We start from the raw sequence: 7189 nt of genomic DNA on the forward strand, positions 1-7189 counted from the left end.
TCTCTCTCTCTCTCTGTGTGTGTGTGTGTGTGTGTGTGTGTGTGTGTGTGTGTGTGTGTGTGTGTGTTACAGCACCATGGTATCCTGGTATCCATGTGGATCAACTCTCTGGAGCTCTGTCCCGGGATCACTCAGATCATCAGGCTTGGAGACAGGGCCCTTTACCCACTCAGCCATCTCACTGGCTCCAGGCCATTTTCTTTGTCCACTCTTAGACGCATGGATTCATTCTCTCCGTAACCTTTCTGTTCCTCTGTGCACACATATAGTAGATCCTGTCATGTGCTCTCAGAAAGCCTCACTGGAGCATGTGTGTGCTCCAGTTGCTTACCATGCTTGCTTCAGAGCCCTCTCTAGGAATTTCTCTCAGAAGGCAGCCACTTTGTTCAGGGTCTCACCCTTCAAGAACAGTTCACATTCTATGATCCAAAAATTGATCGGTGTCAGCTGGACAGCGGTTTTATAGGTGAAATCTCCTTGTTTCAGGATGAGACAATACTGAGGAGATTTTCAGCTCCCAGGGTCCTTGTGGAATTGATGAGTCGTCCTTCCCCAAGGCTGTCCTGGTGCATCATCATGTTCCTCCTTCTGCTCGGTGCAACTGAGTGACAGTACCCCCATAAACGTCCTGTACACTCAGCTCCAACTTGGAGTCTGGCTCTTCAGTAACTCTATCCTTAGACAGTGCTGAGTAAAGACCAGAAAATTGTCTCCCATGCTGCTAGTCTTCGAAGACCACGCTTGTCAGTCAAGACTAGGTCTCCTTCTGTCAGGTGCTAACCGAAGGCTGCCTACTGACTTCACCTTCTTGGGTCTCCCAGCTCTTTCTTGCTCCTCAGAAAGCCCGCTAGTTGGTCCTGCGTTCACGTTACACAGAGTTCAGAGTCTCGTCTGAACTGCATCATCATCAATGGACTTCCAGCTCCGACATTTTGTGAAAAATAATAAAACTTTTCTCAGTCCACACCATATGTTAAGCATAATAGAACATATTGAGAATACAGCAATAAACAATCATTAGTATCTGCCTTTGAGGAGTTCAAATCCCAGACATACCACAGGCTCTGTAAAATACCTGAGAAGTGACCAGAAAGGGAGGAGGAGGATGGAAAGCGAATAATAGTGCCTGAAAGTATTCTCCTCTTTGCTCATAAAAGGAGGAGAGCTCTATCAAATGCCCCTTTATTGGTCAAGTAAGGTAACAATGACAGTTCTCACTGGCTTGGCTACAGGGAGGTTACAGAAAGCTTGACCAGGGCAATTTCAGTGACATGACTGGAATGGGTAGAAAGAGAAAGGGAGTTGGGTCAAAGAAGCAGAGGCCATGGACAGACCACACATTGGAGGAGTTTGCTGTAAAGGGGAAGAGATGCAGAAGTACATCCCAGGGTGTGTGTGCGCGTGCGTGTTTGCTCAAGACGGATGCAGTAGTGCATCCCAGGAGCTGTGTGTGTGCTTGCCCTTGCACTGAGTTTCATACTGGCAGAAATAATTAAGAGGGGAAACTGTGGGACTGGAAAGATGGATTAAGCGCATTTACTGCTCTTGCAGAGGACCTGTATTCAGCTTCCAGCACCCACATGGTGGTTTACAACACCCTATATACTCCAGTTTTTCCTGGCTCCCACAGGTTCCTGCACAAACATGGTGCACATACACTTAAGCAGGCATGCAAGCATGTGTGTGCACACAGATGAGCACAGGGCCAGATGGTCTCTGTCTAGTTTGCTTTAGAAATAAAACAAGAAGGGTCATAATCTTGAAATGAGAGGTTAAGGAAGGCAATCACTTGTAAGGATGGTGTGAGAAGAAGAGAGCTGACAGGGATTATACAGTTGGAATGTTGTGAAGATTCAGTAAGACAAAAGATGAAAAGCATTTTGCACAGTGTTCTGTGCATAATGAGCATGTAAAAAAAAAAAAAAGAACAGTACTTATTAAATCAACCTGGTAATGATCAAGATGCCTCTGAAGAGGCATCCACAGGAAAATATGTTAACTAACCCTCAAGGCAGGGAATTAAAATCTGATCTTAATGAGGGAAAGAGGAACATGCTAGTAATCACTTAATGAACAGTATATGCTAAACCATTCTACAATTAGGAATAAATTAGTCAATGCCTTTTTGTAAATAAAGTTTTATTGGCACACAATCATACCTATTAATTGACAGTTTTCTTGCTGTAATGTCACGAGTTCAGTGGTTGCATTGAGACTGGATGGCTCGTCAACCCTACAGTATTTCTCCACTTCAAAAAAAGTAGATTGCTAATCTCCGACACAGAATTAGATAAAGAGTGATTGTAGACCTAAAAAACACATAAATTGAAAACAGGAATGATATCATTACAGAATTAATAATTAGAAACAGCGAGGAAGCAGAGCTGGAGGCTAGATAGCTGACCTAGAACAATGCTAAGATAATCAACAATGAATGGGATGGAAAAGCCCACAGATTAAAGCAATCAGAACGAAAATCGAAAATATTCACAAATTCCTTTTCTCCCTCTGCAGATATTTAGAACAGATGAAAGTGATCCCAAATAAGGATATTTTGTGCCTCTCGGGGAAAAGGGAGACTTAAAACCACAGAACAGAAAGAGTTAAAATTTCATAGCTGCAGGAGAAGATTTCCCCAAATGAAGAAAGGATTGAATCTGGGATCTTGAAACAGTCCACCATTCATCAGGGGACTTTGCTCTGAGACTTGCTACAGCGAACTATTCTTTTTTTTTTTTTTTTTTTTTTTTTGTTTTGTTTTGTTTTGTTTTGTTTTTCGAGACAGGGTTTCTCTGTGTAGCTTTGCTCCTTTTCTGGAACTCACTTGGTAGCCCAGGCTGACCTTGAACTCACAGAGATCTGTCTGCCTCTGCCTCCCAAGTGCTGGGATTAAAGGCGTGCGCCACCATCGCCCGGCCCAGTGAACTATTCTTACTTAGCTTTAAGAACCAAGAAAATCTTCAGGCACCCAGGCAAAAGTGACAGATAGGGTACAAGAGATTCGAGGAGGTCATTTACTCCTTATGGGGAGTCTGACGTGGCGTTATATGCCTGTAATCCCAGCACTTGGGAAGTTGAGGCAGGAGGATCGTGGGTCAAGGTCAGCCTGAACCACAATGCAAGATGCTATCTACACACACACACACACACACACACACACACACACACACACACACACAACGAATCCAACAGAGCATTCTGGGAAATCACCAATGTTAATATTCTGATCCCACCCCTTGGGGCCGCCCTGAGTCCTGACATAGAAGCCTCTTCTTAAGGAAAAACTCTGCCCCTTTCTCTCCTCCTTTTCCCCCTACCAGGTGTGCATCCATCCATCCCTCCCTCCCTCCCCCTCCCTCCCTCCCCCCCCCCCCCCCCCCGCCTCTCTCTGTCTCTGTAATCGCTCTATTATAATAAACTCTTCACGTGGATGCAGCGTCTGGGTTGTGAATCCCTGGCAGCCGCCACTGCCGCCATGTCCACATGGCACCCAGCCCGCCACTGCATCTGCCCAGCATGTTTCCCGGCTCGCCGGGGATATTCTCGCCCCCCCCCCCCCCCCGCCTCCACCCTGGCATAATAAATCTTAACAACCATAGTACCTTGTGGCGTGCAAAGCCGACAGGCGCAACCAGGAGGTAAACCGTGAAGAGCGTTTATTACTATGGAGGGAATGACGGTACTGTGGTAACTCCCAAAGCAGCATCTGAAGGAAGGAGGCAGAGGGATTGCACTGGGAAACTTGCTGATTTATGCCAGGAAGGCGAATCCCTGAGACAGTCTCCGTGGGAGAGCATGCTTCTTCATGCATACAAAACTGAGAGAGAATTTAGTATTTTAACAATTAGAAGAACACTTCCCTGTCATTGTGGAAGAAGATTAAGTCAGAGTGACTCCTTGTAGTTTTCCACTGAGAGCCTGAAACATACCAACAACTTGAGGGATCTCAACAGTTCCTAAAGGGACAGCCAGCAATCCCCTCAGGAGCCCCTCAGGGCTTCCCTCCAGATTTCCCAGCCGGCAGCTAACAGCACAGGAAGACAAGGAAACAACATCCATGGAGTTCTGGAGGAGAGAAAAAGGCTTATTTCGGTGTCTATTTTCCATAATTTCTCAACCTAAGAAGAGTATTTCTCTTACCTAGCTACACACACACGGTGCACACACACTCATGCCAGCACACACATATACACATAAATGTAATAAATAATAAGTGGAAGAGGGGATAATGTGATGATTTAGGGCTTCAACTGCTAGAGAGGAAATGGAGAGGCAAAGGAGTTCTCTTCAGAATGTGTATGGGCAATCACAGGGGCAGGAAGAGTTTTTCAAAATTACCCATGTCCAAGGGGGCACCCCAAACCAATTGGCTCACACTCCAGGATGGTGCCCGAATGAGCGTAGCTCTCCAAAGTTCACCCAGTGACCCTGAGTGTAGGAGTTGCTAACACAGGCCACTTACTGAAAAGGTGGTCCATCCAATACCCTGAGTGCAGGACATGCTAAGGCAGGGCTATTGAAACGGTCCATAATCAGCATCCTTAGCATCACAGGCGTTCAATCCCACTGCCACAGGAATCCAGAGTGTAAGAAGTTATCTGGGAGATTGGGACCCATTTGTCAGTTTGAAAGACCTCACAGAAGGATCTTTTAGAAATGAAGACTTAAACCGGGCGGTGGTGGCCCACGCCTTGAATCCCAGCACTTGGGAGGCAGAGCCAGGCGGATCTCTGTGAGTTCAAGGCCACCCTGGGCTACAGAGTGAGATCCAGGAAAGGAGCAAAGCTACACAGAGAATCCGTCTTAAAAACCAAAAAAAAAAAAAAGAAAGAAAGAAAGAAATGAAGACTTAGCTGGGTGGTGGTGGTGCACACACCTGTAATCCCAGTATTGGGGGCAAAGGCAGGTAGATCTCTATAAGTTCAAATCCATCATGGTCTATATAGTGAGTTTCAGGCCAGCTAGGGCTATATAGTAAGACCCTGTATCAGAGAGAGAGAGAGAGAGAGAGAGAGAAAGGGCAGGGAGGGAAGGAGGGAAGGAAACAAATTCAATTAACATTACCACTCTAAATCCACGATATTTCATCTAGAGAAAGCATTGTTTTTAGTGGATATGTTTACTGGGAAATCAAAATTACATATGAGGAATCTGCTGGATTTTAAAAGGAATAAAGAAAAGAAACTGAGTCTCCTTAGAAAAATAATTTGGAATAATCGTTGACTAGGAATTTTTCCTCCAGTGGAGTAACTATTCTGTGTAAAGAACTTTGATCTTGGGCTGGAGAGATAACGGAAAGGTTAAAAGCACATACAGCTCTGCCAGAGGACCAGAGAGTGGTTCCCAGCACCCAGGCCAGGTGCTTGTAACTCCAGCTCCAGGGATCCATCACTCTCTTCCAGTATCCTTGGGCACTGACCTCATATAAGCATAACACACACACATACATACATACACACACACACACACACACACACACACACACACACACACACACACACACACACACACCATACTTAAACCCTTAAATGAGCTGTTTTCTCAACTCCATTTTCCATCCTAAACATTATCATAAGGTTCAGGTCCTCAAGGTTGGAAATGGTGCTGCTTACTCTGGAGGGAGTTTCCAAATCACAAGGACAAAACACTTACTGTTCATGGTGACTGCAGTAATAGAAGTCAGTCTCTAGGGGCTGGAGAGATGGCTCAGCAGTTAAGAGAATGGGTTGCTCTTGCAGAGGACCAGGAGTTCTGTTCCCAGAGCTCACATCAGGGCTCACAACCATCTGTAACTTCAGTTCCAGAGGCTCCAAGGCCCTCTTCTGGCCTCCTAGGGCATTACACACAGATGGTGCCCAGCTATACATGGAGGCAAAACATCCATATGCATTAAAAATAAATCTTTTTTTTTTTCAGTTGGTTCTGATCCTTCTCTAAGTCCTTGGTTTGTCCAACTTGGAGGTGCCTTGTGCTTTTTGTGTTCTAAATACATACTAGTTTTCCTCAAAGTTCTATCAAGTACAAAAGGTAAGTGTGGCCGGGCGGTGGTGGCGAACGCCTTTAATCCCAGCACTCGGGAGGCAGAGGCAGGCGGATCTCTGTGAGTTCGAGGCCTGGGCTACAGAGTGAGTTCCAGGACAGGCTCCAAAACTACACAGAGAAACCCTGCTCGAAAAACAAAACAAAACAAAAAACAAACAAGAAAAAGGGTAAATGTGATCTAAAGTAGTAGAGTCTGTGAAATTTTTTTCAGCCTAATGAACCTGTTTCCTTATATGCTAATCATACATGCCATTATCCCCTGCACTTGGGGAGGTGGAGGATGAAAAATCTGGAATTCAAGGTCATCCTCCAACCTCATTTCAAGTTTGAGGCCAGCCTGAGCTACATGAGACCTTGTCTCAAAACAAACAGCAAGAAAAGATTTAATAAAAATCGTAAGCTAAATTGGATTCTAAGGCTAAACAAGTGATCAACTACTCTCAGTCCATCTCATTTGTTAAAAAGAAACAATAGAGGCTGGAGAGAGCTCAGTGGATAAGCATGCTTGCTGTTCTTCAAGTGGCCCTGCGTTTGGTACCCAGCACCCATGTCGGATGGCTAACAACCATTTGTAACTCCAGCTCCAGAGGATCCAATGCCCTCTTCTGTCCTCCAAAGACTCCTACTCACATGTGGTATAATTCCCCACAGTCCCTATAATAAATAAAAACAAATCTTTTTTTAAAAAAATACCAAAATATTCCACTCTGGAACTGGCTTAAGTTGATTTTTTTCCTAGGGAGACAGGGTGGTTCGGACATAGTAATCCATCCCAGGTTCCCATTCCACAGGCATGAATCCGTGATATCATATTGTCATGATTTGAAACAGCTATTTTTGTCTTACCCTAAATTTTAATCAATTGAACCATGGTTATATTTATTATGTATTTATAATATTTAATATAATATATATTATCAGCTAAATTTGAGGTTGGTTGATTGATCAACCACACAGTTGTAGTATTTGGCTATATTTGTTACTACAGCTCACTACATCTGCTGTGATAAAAGGATGGTCCTGTTGGCCTCTGACAGGAAGAGGATACTCAAACCATTTTGATGTGTCTTTTGGTATAAGTTGAAGATTTTTAAAAATTATTATTCCCAAGAGTTTATGTATATGAACTAGACCCTAGGTGGGTAGA

This window comes from Peromyscus leucopus, chromosome 5 (genome assembly GCF_004664715.2).
Source record: "Peromyscus leucopus breed LL Stock chromosome 5, UCI_PerLeu_2.1, whole genome shotgun sequence".
Lineage (NCBI taxonomy): Eukaryota > Metazoa > Chordata > Mammalia > Rodentia > Cricetidae > Peromyscus > Peromyscus leucopus.